We start from the raw sequence: 14922 nt of genomic DNA, 5'->3' as shown, positions 1-14922 counted from the left end.
GCAGGGCCTGTCCTACTAACTTAGGATGAAATGAGATGATGTATATGAGCACATGTTGTATGTTATAAAGTATTTTTAAAGCTCACATATCTGTAGGGAGCAAATAATTAAGCAGCAAAATCCAGCCGCCTTACATAGGGGAAATTTCTTATAGTGTGACATGAGAAATAACAGTGATAATAACTTCCAGGCAATAGAATGAGTTTTGTTTTATTCTGTTTTGTCTTTGCTTTTATTTTGTTTTGCTTTATTTCTTTTTTTTTGTAGCTCTCAGCCTGAAGTTATTTTCTGTCCCCTAAAGGGTATGTTTATATATGTGTGTGTGTATATATATATATACAATTTGCAAGAAAACAGAGCCTAAAATAAAGATTATGTGCCAACACTTTATTAAAGACTGAATCCTAGGAATGTAGGAGTGAGAAAGGAAGTGGGGTGAGGTGGGGAAGGAGAGTGAGCAAATAGAAGGGAGCGTGTTCTTGAGATGCCTGCGCTTCGTGATGAACTGCGTGCCTGGTGCCCCAGAAAGCTTTGGAGGATTCATGCTGCTACTGCATCTCTCAAGAGTCTCTCTGGAGGGAGAATAGGAGAAGAATTATTTTACTGACTTCCATCTCCTATTGGGTGAAACTCACCTCTGTAGTACATGCACACCCTTCCTTCCTCAGTTACACATCTGTACACACTGAGCAGCCACAGGGAGGTGCCAGGGTACCTGCAAGGCCTGGGTGTAAGGTGAGGCACCCACACGACCAAAGACATGCAGCCCAGGGCCCTGGGTCTGCAGAATATGTAGCAGCCCCAAGCAGGCCCCGTGACTGTAAGCAACACCAAGGCACGTGTGTGGGTCTAGGGTGATGCGGAAACCATATACTATAAAACACGGCATCGAGGAAGTCACCTTAGATCATTTCTGCTGCCTCTTCTGCTGAGTGCACTTCTGAGAAGGGAGGGCATTTTTGGTTCTCACACTGCAGAGCTGTGTAGCAGCTGACAGTAATGGAGATAATTAGAGGTATGGAGTTGATCACAACTTGACCTATAATGAGCAGTTTGAGTAGTTGTGACAGAGAGCATAAGATCTTTCTGTAAAGCAATATTTCAGATATTATACAAGGGAGCAGCTTGATAGAGATGAGTGTGACAGGGACAAGAACGCAGGAAACAAGATGAGTCACTGATTCAGAGAAAGATCCCAAAGAGCAAGAAAAGATGGTTCTAGTGCCAGTTAAGCTTCATCAGGCCTTAGTATCACAAGTTACTGAAATGTCGTATTGATTTTTTAGTATCTATATATAATGTATGTTTTTACTCATGCAACAGATATTTATTGAGAGCCTACTGGAGGCTGGGCTCTATTCTAGGCTTTGCCCATTCAGCAGTTTCTGCCCTCTTGGCACTTAGATTCCAGTGCAGGAAGACAGACAGTAGCGTGTCAGAAGGTGGTGAATGTCGTGAAGAGAAATAAAGCAGGACAAGAGAGAGGGTGTGTGTGGTGGAGAGGCAGGAGTTGCTATTGCTATAGAACAGTCAAAGAAAGCCTCTGTGGTAAGGCAACATCCCAGCAGAGACCGATATGTGTATATTTAATATTGTCATCCAGATATTCTCAATTTTACTGTCATCACAAATGTCTGAACAGAAGAAACTCTTTATGTTATTATCCAAAAGAGATATCTGAAAATGGTAGAACCCACTGGCAACTGCACTCAAGATCCTGGTTTCTATGACCCAGTAATAGTAACTATGCAAAAAATCATCTGGGCAGGTAGGAAGGACTTGCCCATGGACGGTTGTGACACACAGCAAAGTGTAGCTGCCAGATGGGACAGGACACCAGTCAAGTATGGTTTAAGGTTGAGTTGGGAGAGAAGAAAAGTCCCATCCGTGGTTGATAGCTATAGGCCTGAGGACTTGTTTTGAGGATGTTTTATTTGGCCTAAGGATAGTTAACATTTATCATCTGTTGAATGTTTAAAAAGTTTTTTGAGTTAGTGTGCCTTTGGGTCATGTGTGTGTTACTGCAGCCAGCTGGAGTGGGCTGTGAATTCGTGGTATACCAGCACGGTGGAAGCAACAGTAAGCAAGACAAAAGGCATCATCGTGGGGGACGAAGGCAGTTAGAGAGTCTCATGTGGACCTGAGTAATACACTCCAAAATGTGACTACAACAAGCTTACCCAGCCTCTCTTCATCTATCTTCTGGCCCTGACACACGCTTCAGTCATTTTTATCACGCGAGACTTGGAAGTTTGTGAGACGTGGTCCTCAGGAAGGTGAGGAGTAGATGGGACACTCGCTATGGTTGAGGACCCCGGGGACCAGTGGAACTGGGGAAGCATTAATAAACAGGCACTTCTGCATCATGTGAAAACTGCACCTCTCAACATCAGAATGAATGTTAAATATGTGGAAAGAAGTAATAAGGCAAAAATCCAGATAACGCACACACATGGGAATACACACCTGATAGAACCAAAAGGGGTATCCTGACCATTGAAGAGCCACTGCAGTGCGTCTGTGTGTGTTTGCTTGGAGGTCTAGGCTATTTTTCAAGGTTTATAAATTGGCTATAAAAATGTATCTGTGAATTTTAAGTTTCAGCCTGAGAGAAAATTTTGGCTTTTAAATTCAAACTTACTATTCCAAAACTCATTCTGACACCATTTTAGGGCTTGATGAATTGTTTCAAAGATGTTTATTGCTTTTAAGTCTCTGTTTTATTGCCAAGCTTGTAATAACGTAAACTGCTTTGAATTTCGTTAAGCTAGTGAGTGATTAGGCAATGACACGACTTTAAAACAGAAAACAGCCAAGAGATTTAACTGGATTAAGAGAGAAGAATAGTACATTTTATGTAGGTAGGCTGTTTCTAACAATTAAAATATGGCTCCTCTGGACATGTGTTTCCATCGTGCAACATAATAAGAGAGCTCCAGGAAAAGCACTGTGTTCTTTGAAGAAAGGGTAACAGGTTGCTCTGTATCAACAGCAATATTGTGTATTTCAAACAGCTTTCGGCTGGGATCTCTAAGTTCTGTACAAATATTAACCAGACTACCTAATACAGAATAGATGTTGCGTAGGTTGAGAGCTACATGCTCTTGAAGCTGGCTCAATTTCTTATGACCCAAAGTCAAGTGGCTCAGAACATCTGGGTGCTTCTCAGGTCAAGAGCCTCTTTAAACTGCCAAACTCATTGTCAAGTATCTGACTGCTTTCAAATATCACAGCTATACAACTTGATGCATCCTAGGATTTTAGATTTCTGATTGCAAGTTATAAAAATCAACTGAGGGCTTCCCTGGTGGCGCAGTGGTTGAGAGTCCGCCTGCCGATGCAGGGGACACGGGTTCGTGCCCCGGTCCGGGAAGATCCCACATGCCGCGGAGCGGCTGGGCCCGTGAGCCATGGCCGCTGGGCCTGCGCGTCCGGAGCCTGTGCTCCGCAACGGGAGAGGCCACAACAGTGAGGGGCCCGCGTACCGCAAAAAAAATAAAAATAAAAATAAGCGCAATACTTAGCAACTTAAAGCAACAAACATATACAATCTTACAGTTTTTGTGGGAGCAGGAATCCAGCTGTGGCTTAGCTGGGTGCCTCTTCCTCAAGGTCTCCCACAAGGCTGCAGTCAAGGTGTTAACTAGAGCTGAGTCTTATCGGAAGATTCTTCTGAGAAAGGATTTGCTCCTCAGTTCACGTACATGGCTGCTGGTAAGATTCAGTCCCTTGCAGGTTGTTGGGCACACCAGCTATGGACTTCCCACAGTTCCTTGCAACATGGCCTCTCCATAGGGCAGCTCACAATATTGCACCTGGTTTACATACAAAGAAAGTCGCAAGAGAGGGAGAGTAAGAAGTTGCTGTCTTTTTGTAACCTCATCTCAGAAGTGACATACCATGACTTTTGCCTATTCTCCTTGTGAGAAGTGAGATACTAGGTTCAGTGCACACTCAAGGGGAAGAGGGCAGGAATTCCAGTATACAGAAAGCACTCGGAGCCTTTTAGAGACTGCTTATCCCACCCTCTCTTTGTCTTTCTCCCAATTCCAAAGTCGTTAGCAAAGGCTTCTTTTTGCCCCAGCTTGGATCCTGTGCCTGTTGTTCCAATGAGCTGTAGGGGGATTGAAGACTCATGGTGTAGACAGTGTGCCATGTGGGCACAGTAGTCAGGCGAGACAAAGGGAACCATCCCGGATGAAGAAGGCAGTTAAAGAGTACCAACCTGAATAAAACACTCCAAAATGTGACCGCAACAGATTTACTCAGTCTTTCTTTCTTAATGGGAATAAAATTTCCAAGCAGATAATTCATCTCCCCAAAAGACTGTGCAGGCAGATTTTCTGAATAATTCAGATGTTTGAAGCCCTTAATCCTAAAATATATATGTAACTTAAGTCTAAAGTACGTTTTAAAGAATTCATAATATGTGCCATTATCCTTTTTTGATTTTTCATTGTTAAATTTATGGTGTATACATATATAAGATAAATCTTACCATTTTATGGCTAGGATTCTAGCCTTCTAGCAGTTCACTCAGGGATGGAGTAACTTGTGGCTTCTTTGGCCTCTTCAAGTGGATTCCCTGAGCTTGGCTGGGCTGGGAAGGAGCAAAGTATGAAATTTTGTAGAGGAGCGGTGTCATGGTAGGTGACAGTATCCAGTGGTGGAAGGGCTACCTGGGCTGTTACAACTCATTCAGCTCACCATCCCATGCCGCTCCCATCCCAAACTGTACTCTAATCATAGCTGTCATGTAGGGTAGGCTAAACTGCTTACACATAGTCTCAAGGTATAATAGCTCAACATAAGGGAAGTTTTCTTACCCCCTCTGACAAGCTCAGATTCATCCCAAATGAAAACATGTCCTGTATTCCAGAATATTTTCGTGAGAACCTAGAAATCACTTAGTGTTGATGTGAAATCAGTAAAAGCCAATGCTCTTGGCAAAGGGCTGAAGTCATTTCTTTTTCATGGGATATGGGGCAAGGGTTTGGGCCTAGTTATGATAACTCAAGTCAGGGCTATGCATGGAAGGGGAGGCTTCACTTAATATTCCTGTTAACATTTCTATATATTTTTTTATTATAGTTATGTCCATAAATTCATTTTTTATAAGCTCCCACTAAAAGAATGGAAATACTTAAGTTTTTCTACCTAAATAGCTCATTAGGATTTCAGCCTGTAACATTTTCACAGACAAGTCATTATTTCTGATGATTTCACACTGTGATGTACAGCTGCATCATGACAGCATGGGGCCAGTGAATATTAGGGTTAGGCTGGGCCATCCATTATCAATTCCTGTTTTAGCTGCTTATTGATGCCCTCCCCCTGCCCAGTGCATGAATGAACCCCTGACATCCCATGGTTTTTTATCATACTCAGCATTATTCTTTAGAGAAACTAAAAAGTTTGCTCCGTTTTGCTCAGTCATTATTATTTTTCCCCCTCAGAGTGATGAATTGGTGGAATAGAGTTCAGTGTGGTAGATGTAGAGTCCTAGAGAACAATCATCTCTGCTGTGAATTCAGATTAATCAAAGAGCCCCAAATAGAGGTCACTTAGCAGTATCCCTAAGGCTTCTTTTAGGTTCTGACTGACATTGCCCTGATTCCAGGGGCAGTGAGAACAGGGGGTCAAGAAGAGAGTGAAGAAAGGTGTTGGTGGCTGATCCCTTTGCCTATTTATGGGGTACAAAAAGCTCTCCCGAGGGTGCAATAACACATAATATTAACATGGAGGCTATGAAAGTATTTGGAGATGGGACCAATATCCTAAAGACTCAGAATACAAGCATAGCTTTGAAATTACAAGAAAATCAGAAAATTTCTACTTTGGTTCTCATCAAGGTATAGGAAAACATGACCTCCATGAAATAAAAGAAAAGGTTCCACAAGGAACCTCCTGGATGAGATAAAACAATGGGAGCCTAAACTCCCCTCCAAGACAAGCTGGGGTCTGAGGCACAGATCCAGGCAGAGTTTTCAGGATGCCAGGTCAGATTTGAAGGGGAGGCAGGATTAGTCTGCCAGTTACAAAGTATGAGGCAGGGGAGATCCAGTAAGAGCTAAGTAAACCTGTCCAAAGAGGTCAGCCTGAATAGGGTCGGCAGAAGGGAAGACTCCAGGACCAAGGGCTCAGACAGAACCCAGGGGAGGAGCCTTGGATGAGGCCCTTTGTGCTGATGCTTCCTCAGGCACTTGGTTGGGTTCCATCTGACCTCCCCCCACAGGCCGGAAGAAACCTGCCAGGCTCTGAGCTGGTTCAGAGAAGGACTGAAACACAGGATGAGATGATAAGGAAAGAATAAAAGGGATCTAAAAAGCATAACTGCAGAATTATAACTCCATCTTAGAAACAGCAAAAAGTCAAGCCTTAACCTCTGCCGTGAACTAGCTGTGGCTTATTGAGAAATCAGAGTATGCTTTTGGATCCTTAGTTTCCCCATCTGTAAAGTGGGGCTCAGAATTCAGTGTAAGTCCTCATGTCTGACACAATCAGTAATTTGGTTGGTGAAAAAAAATCAGTTCATGTGGGCAGCCTTAAGCAGTTATATGCATTATACCTGAGATATTTTTAAATGTAGAGAAGTATGTTTGTTACCCAGTATTTTGGTGCAGGGTTAATACATTTTTTGGAGTAAGGTTGGAGTCCTTCCTTTATCCTGCAAAAGCAGCACCCGTGATGAATTGTCAGTGATCTCATTTTTTTGGTTTTGTCTTTAAATGGAGTGAAATCTCAGACTTCAGTTTAGACACAATCATTCTAGATCTTTCTTCTCACTCTCATTATTTCCACCACCACCCCTTTTATTTTCTTTTTTCATTTGTCTGGCCGGTGACAAACTTGATTAAATTCTTTAAAAAAAATTTTTTTTGTTGACTTGACTTTAAAATGAGTCCTTTCAGATTATGCAACTTAGTTTTCATAGAAACAACAGCTTTCTTTCTTTTTCACTCTATTTCATTATATATTACTATTTCACTAGATTACCTAATTATAATTGCAGCTGGTTTGTGAGCAAATGCAACTGGTGTTTGGCAGGCAAGGAACTCAAGTGGTGAGAGCAGAAGCCAGTGAACATGCAGAAGAACGGCCTCCCACTGGCTGCAGACATCTGCTGGCATATGGAGAGAACAAAGAACATCAGTCATTTCAGTTTAAGTGAAGATGTGCTAGGAGTACTTCCGGTGAACCTCCTAACATTATCATGGGGATTAAAGGAGAAGTTCATGTTGAAGTCTTGTCCAGTGGCTCGTGCTCAGTAGAAGTTGGTTCTCTTCCTTTCCTTAGAAGCCTTTCTAGCACAATGTCTTGCAGAATGGTGATTCCTATACAAGGAAGTCAGCTTGTTAATTATGTATTCAAGGCTGTGATTTGAAATTTCAATTCCTTTATGCCTCCTATGCCACTGCTTTAAGCACATCAATCTGTCTCACAATCCTGGACGGTCTTTCCTCTCCCTGCTCTAGGGCTATCCTGTTGAAGTTTGATTTCCATGGCTTTGGAAATGCACAACTTACTGTTCAGGCTAAACTGGTGGAACGCTAATGTCAGGCTTCCAGAGCAAATTGTTGGGGAGGCTGCCCTTTAAAGGCTAATGGATCTGGAGTTCCATGTGATTTTGTTCCAGGCCTATGGGGTATGTAGAGCTGCTTTCGATGTTCTGTGACGTTTGACAGTAGAGTCTTCAAAAAGTCAAATAGGATGAAGTGTCCACCCCTGAGGTGGCTGTGCAAAGATCACGCTGGGGGGACGTCGTGCTCTTCATTTGTGAAGTATTTTGCTTCACAAGGCACTTTCCATCCGGGTACAACAAAAGGAAGCGAACGTGAGGGAGGCGAATGTGCTTTCTACTTCTGATGAGTCTGAGTTTCCTTTTCCTGGCTCAGCAGGATCTGGGCTGCACACACTCCCGAACGCCCCTTCCATTCTTCCAGGAAGCCTCCTCGGATATGTTTATACCTGGACAGAAGGAAGAAATATTAAAAGCCCCATAGAGCTGCTCACCCCTTATCTGGGTGCTTAAAGAAAGGGTAAAGTTCTGTTCCGCCAGCCAAGTGAATTGAACTGGGGTGCTTGGCAGAACTAAGTCAGAAAACTGCCTCTTTGTGGCAGCATCACTCCATGGCCATGCTTTGAGGGCTGTCGTTTCTCTGGTTCTTTGTGCAAGACATCTGGCTACTCTGTAAAAGAACTAAAACTCTGTGAGGCTCTTCCAGTGGTCCACCACAGCCATCGAGAGATTCATTACACGTAGGAAAGGAGCACCCAGTGCCTGTTCTCCCTCTTCTAATCCATTAAAGGGGAGTAGCAAGCTCAGAGGAGGTTCCCATCTTCTCTTGAGTGGGAAAGAGACTCTTTCACTCATAGTCTCTTGAGATGTGATTCGGCATGAATAGAGAGTATAGGAGTTTCTTACAAATATGTTGCCTCCATAGCCGTCAGCAGGGTTTGCTGTGTCTCTACTCTGGGCAAAAGCAAGCCCTCACTGCAGGAAACTTCACAGACTTCTCTGGAAAAAAACATTAAGATGGCATAGTGGGAAAAGAAAAGAAGAGCAAAGGAAATAGGTCCTCTAGGCCCCAATTGCAAATTTCATTTCTTACATCATTTTGCATGTATCTGGCTGGGGGTAAGGTGGAACCCGGAAGGATGAGGTCATGCATTCAACCCCACTGCTTCTCTCCTCAGCTGTGACTATGAGCTCACAAGGTGAACTTGTGGTTCACAGGATGGGATCCCTAGTGGGCACATACCACTTTGCAAAGTTTATTTAAAACATACAGGGAAAACACCTAATGCTTTTATGAGGACTGTTTTTCTGAGTAAGAAAACAGAATCTTCTGAGGAATCCTTAACTTCAGTGGGAGAAACCCATTATTTCTGGGCCCAAGTTTACCTATTTTGTTGTTGTTATTGATACTGCATAGCTTTTGGAAGCTACATCACCTTAACTTAAAGAGAAACTTCTTAATGATGAAACTAAGCAAGAAATCAAAAATTCCCCAAAAAGAAATTAAAATTTTAAGGATCTGTAAAAGTCTCAGCCTTCCATGGCCTAATTGTCTGTGTCAAGACTTGTCCCAGCAAAAGACCATCTTTTAGTCTTAAAATGCTTCAGGGACTTATGGGTATGCACTGTCCTCTGAAGCCCATGTCACCAGAGACATATGGGAACAAACTTGATGACCTCAAAATGGCCTGAGTTTAAAAACTGGTTAACTATTAATCTCAGTAAACTCACTTTTGTTTTCTTTTACATTTAGTTAGTAAACAGATTTTATTGTTGTAATAATGGCTTATGTTTCATCCTGCATGTCTACTCTATTGAATTAGAAATCTGAAGTGCTGAATTATGATGTTTTGGATCATAAAAGCTGCCAGGTAACCACGATTCTAATACCTTTGAGAGGAGTTGACAAAAGGGATCTTTGTACTGCAGATTTTCCTGTATAAACTCCAAGATACAAAGAAAATCTCTAGCCTCAGTTTTAACAAAACTGATAGCCAATCTGAAACGTGTCTAATTTTGGATGACTTAAAATTACTAGATGGTTAATACTTCTGTTATTAACCTGCTATCCTAAAATAAGGTTGCTTTTATTGCAAAAACTTATTTTAAAATTAGTACTGTGAGATTCGCCATTTTTGAGTTTGTAGTTTTTAAATGACTGCTTATTTCTTTTTAGAAACTTTTCCTGTGATAAAATAAAATGTAACAAGAGGGCAGCTGGGACTCATCTCATCTTCCAAGAGTTGGTGATATTCGCAGCTTTCTTGTTCAGTTATAATTTAAGCCTCTTTGGTATCTTTAGTACTAAATTATTACATGAACCTTAAACACAGAGTAGCCAGACAGCCTATGATCACAGGTTTAAATCTACTGCTCTGCATTATCCTGTCTCACATTCATTATGGATTAATTATTTTTAAATATAGTATTCTTGTTTATAGTTTTATTAGAATCAAGTTGGCTGGGCTTGATAGACCTTCACTTTGTCTTTCCAGCTGGTGTTATCTTGTAATGTGTGAGAGGTATATACAGTAAACAGAATTCTCAGTTTAACATAACGCATGGCTGGATTCGGAATAAGATCCATGTTCTTTTCCAGCTCTTTCCAGACGCACTCAGTTAACTTCTCCATTTTACAGACAGCAAACAGGTCACTTACTGATAAAAGAAGTGTTCTTTTATCACCATCCAAGTATTTACCAATGTCCACTGGACATTGGTAAATACTTGGATGGTGGGGGGGGACGCAAGCTGTGCTGTGGCCTGTGCGATGCCCTGTGCGATGCATGAAGATACCAGGCTGCCAGTTGGTAGAGACAGTTGGAGTCAGTTAAAAACATGGGAAGTTATGATTTAGGTGTACGTGAAATGTGTCTGGGAAATAGAGGCTGAGAAGTTCTGCAGTAGAGTATATCAAAAACAATCTGAACACCCTTGCTTCAGTGGTTTTTGTCAGTAATTTTAAGGTGTAATTCTATAACTGCTTCTCATTATTTGATAATACTTTTCCCCCCAGTAAACCTTTTTGACAGCCAAGTGCTAAAAGAAAAATGAAAGTGCATGTTTAGTTAAAATGAAGTTCTGATTTTCTATTTCCCAAGGAAGTGATAATAACTGTGTGACTTGCACAAAATATTTATGAACATTTACCATCCATTATGGGTGTCATAGTGATATCACTAACTATAAGAAAACCAGAAGATAAAACTTTTCTAAAGAAGCAACAATATATACTTCAAAAATTGGTAGTTATTAAAAAATGTCCAAGGATGTAATTTAACATGAACGGTGGCAGGAAGTGTGTTTAATTTTTTTTTTTTTTTTTTTTTTTTGCTTTACGTGGGCCTCTCACTATTGTGGCCTCTCCCATTGCGGAGCACAGGCTCCGGACGCACAGGCTCAGCGGCCATGGCTCACGGGCCCAGCCGCTCCACGGCATGTGGGGTCCTCCCGGACCGGGGCACGAACCCGCGTCCCCTGCATCGGCAGGTGGACTCTCTACCACTGCGCCACCAGGGAAGCCCGTGTTTAATTTTTATTACATGAATTTTCATTTATATCAAATAATTGTTCCTCTAAATTTATTTTTACCCGTTTTAGATTCTTTGGTTTCCTTTGTATACATGAAAAGTAAAAGACAGCTCTTAGTAAATTGGCCATATTTTTGGAAGAAGAACTTGGCAAACAATTGAGGAATGTGAGTTTTATATCAGTGCCATCAAATGATTCAAATAGAAAAATCAGTCAAATTAATTCCAATCATAGCTCAATATTTTCAACCAATTTATGCAATCAACATAAAGCTCTGAATGCTCATTAAAGAGAAGATAGAATACCTGCAATTACTGTACATTTTATTGTAAATTTGGTTAAACACTTCAGTATTGAAGATAAAATTATTTGAATATAAATTGGTGTAATGCAGTCTCATGGTAAAAAAACAAAACAAAACAAAAAACGACCTCTGATTATAGTGAGAGACTGATCAAGCTGAATCATATTTGGAATTGGTTGTAATGCACACGTAACTAATAGATGGCAGTCCAAACCATCTTAATACTCTACCACTTGAAGTAGAAATCAAGACTTGACAAAATTTACAAATATTTTTCTCTCCTTTGAGGCCTTCTATCTTCTGGATGTTGACACTCTATTTCAATCTTCTATATCTCCCAGTTTTTCTTTTGTATTTTATCTATTTATCATTTCCTGGTGATTTCTGGGATGGTATGATCTTTCTGGTTCATAAATTCCTTTTTTATGGAATATATCTAACTACTTATTTATTGTGTTCTTTATTTCAACTATTATTTTGTTCATATTTAATGTTTTCTCTCAACTTTTTAATATTTTCTGTGGATATAAATGTAAATAATATATAGTGCTTTTTCTAAAAGATTGCATACTTAGAATAAAACAGGTTTCAAGGAACACACATAGGTCTAATCTTTAATCACCAATTCTTTTTTTTTTTTGTGGTACGTGGGCCTCTCACTGTTGTGGCCTCTCCCGTTGCAGAGCACAGGCTCCAGACATGCAGGCTCAGCGGCCATGGCCCACAGGCCCAGCCGCTCCGTGGCATGTGGGACCCTCCCAGACCAGGGCACGAACCTGTGTCCCCTGCATTGGCAGGCGGACTCCCAACCACTGCGCCACCAGGGAAGCCCTAATCACCAATTCTTAATTCACATTGTTTTATCCACTATTTCCCCCATATTTGACGCTTGAGTACAATCCTTCTTTTACTATGTGCTATGGGTTGAATTATGTCCCCCTGAAAGATATGTTTAAGTCTTAGTTCCCAGTACCTATAAATGTGGCCTTATTTGGAAATAGGGTCTTTGCAGATGTAATCAAGATAAGGTCATACTAAAACCAATGGCTGGCATTTTTATAAGAGAAAGGAGAGGGAGTCTTGGATACAGAGATACAGAGAAGACACAGGGGAGAAGCCTGTGTGAAGACGAAGGCACAGATTTCAGTGATGTATCCACAAGCCAAAGAATGCCAAGGATTGCCAGGAGCCACCAGAAACTAGGAAGAGGCAAGGAAGAAATCTGCCCTAAAGCCTTCAGTGGGAACATGATCCTGCCAGTATCTTGATTTGATTTCTAGCCTCCAGAACTCTGCAGATAACAATACTCCAGAGTTTGTTCATTTCTCTATGGAGAAGAACTTCATTACCTGCTTAAATCTGATCAAAGTACATGCTTTGGTTTGCATTAGATAGTTCCCTTTACACCCCAAATTTCTGCCAGATTAATGCTTATTTTGGTTTAGTGTTTTTTTTTTTTTCCATGTCCTCTTGGCTTTCATAACTTTGCTGACCCTGAATCTAAAGGAAAAAGTAGAAAATTGTGAGCTCTTTGGACAGAATGTGGGCAGTGGGGGAAATTGACCTAAGTGTCTGATTTAGGTGGGTGCCCTCAGCATCTCTCACAGTGCCTTACACATGCAGGGTGGTAAAAAAAAAAAATTATTGACTTTAAAGTCAGTAGAGTGTCTATATACCATAGGAGGATAAAACTACACAAGTGTCTTTCTCTAAATACTGAGGGATGATTTTCCTCTTCAAATTTTATGCAATAGCCCCTTAACAGGGGATTAGACACATGTCTGGTTTTGCTGCAGTGCAGAGTTAGTTACCTAGTCATCAACTGCAATAAGAGATTTCATTATAACTTGAATACTCTTAATTTTTACTAAAATTTTTACACATATATTTGCTCCCCTAAATAATCACGGATTATTTTTCACATTCTATTATTATCACCATCTATGCGTGGAAACCAAGACTCAGCAAGGTTTAGATATTTAACCTAAGTCACAGAACCTCAATTCAAGGCCCTGTCCAATACCGCATTTCAACAAAACATTAAGAACTGTGAGAGACACCGAGAAACATCATTTTCATCTCTTTGCCACATTTGTGGTATATGTCATGGACAATGGTTAATGTAAAAATATTTTCTTTTTCCATCTCAAAGTCTGTCCTCTTAGTTTTGTATTATAGAGAAGAGTATATGGCCAGTAGACTAACTGGGAGAACTAATTTGAAGTGGGTCATGAGGTAGAGCAATTTTTTTTGCAGAAAATGTGAAGTAATCTGCTAAATTTCTTTTGTCAGGGTGGCCAAGATGAGACAATCACTTGGATAGTGATAGATGAGAGAATTAAAGGAGGTCTTATTTTAGTAACATTCTTTTTTTTTTTTAGTTTATTTAAAAAAAATTTTATTGGAGTATAGTTGATTTATAATGTGTTATTTTCTGCTGTACAGCAAAGTGAATCAGTTGTACATATACAATCCACTCTTTTTTAGATTTTTTTGCCATATAGATCATTACAGAGTATTGAGTTCCCTGTGCTATACAGTAGGTCCTTACTTGTTATCTACTTTATATAATAGTAGTGTGTATATGTCAATCCCAATCTCCCAGTTTATCCCTCCCTCCCTTTCCCCCTGGTAACCATAAGTTTGCTTTCTACACCTGTGACTCTATTTTTGTTTTCTAAATAAGTTCATTTGTACCATTTTTTTTTAGATTCCACATATAAGAGATATCATGATATTTGTCTTTCTCTGTCTGACTTACTTCACTCAGTATGACAATCTGTACGTCCAAGTAACATTCTTGATAATGTAGATGAGCTGTTTTTCTAGCTTTAAACAAATTCAAGAGATAGGAATTTCCATAGAGAGAGGAAATGTGGGCTCAGCCCTTATTTTGAAAAATGCTTTCCAGTGAGATAAATGCCCACACCATCACGCCATTGACAACAACAGTTACTCACTGGACAGCAACTGCTTGGACTACTTAAGGTTATTATGTGATTTTGAAATATTTTACTGTGCCCTAGGAAAATTCAGTTCAAAAAATTGGCTTTCATATACATGTATCCATTCTCTCCCAAACTTCCCTCCCATCCAGGTTGCCACATAACATTGAGCAGAATTCCCTGTGCTATACAGTAGGTCCTTGTTGGTTATCCATTTTATTTATTTATTTTTACTTAATATCTTTATTGGAGTATAATCGCTTTAGAATGTTGTGTTAGTTTCTGCTGTATAACAAAGTGAATCAGCTATATGTATAAGTATATCCCCATATCTCCTCCCTCTTGCAGATCCTTCGCACCGTCCCTATCCCACTCCTCTAGGGGGTCACAAAGCACCGAGCTGATCTTCCCTGTGCTATGCAGCTGCTTCCCACTAGCTAGCTATTTTTCATTTGGTAGTGTATATATGTCAATGCTACTCTCTCACTTCGTTGCAGCTTACCCTTCCCCCTCCCCATGTCCTCAAGCCCATTCTCTACATCTGTGTCTTTATTCCTGTCCAGCCCCTAAGTTCTTCAAAACCATGTTTTTTTTTTTTTTTTTTTTTTAGATTCCATATATAT

The 14922-nt window shown here is 40.5% G+C and overlaps 1 long non-coding RNA gene across 1 annotated transcript in view; it reads right to left on the bottom strand.

The window, feature by feature from the left end:
- Positions 1–366: 366 nt before the first annotated feature.
- The window catches only part of LOC132508511 (uncharacterized), a 36586-nt gene continuing 22030 nt past the window's right edge, over positions 367–14922 (bottom strand). The window contains exons 2-4 of the long non-coding RNA XR_009536616.1: positions 4499–4600; positions 3557–3815; positions 367–572 (exon numbers count right to left, since the gene is read on the bottom strand). This is a non-coding gene — a long non-coding RNA (uncharacterized LOC132508511). The remainder of the gene's footprint in view (positions 573–3556; positions 3816–4498; positions 4601–14922) is intronic.

Source organism: Lagenorhynchus albirostris, chromosome 18 (genome assembly GCF_949774975.1).
Source record: "Lagenorhynchus albirostris chromosome 18, mLagAlb1.1, whole genome shotgun sequence".
NCBI lineage: Eukaryota > Metazoa > Chordata > Mammalia > Artiodactyla > Delphinidae > Lagenorhynchus > Lagenorhynchus albirostris.
This window is presented reverse-complemented; position numbering and strand designations above follow the sequence as displayed.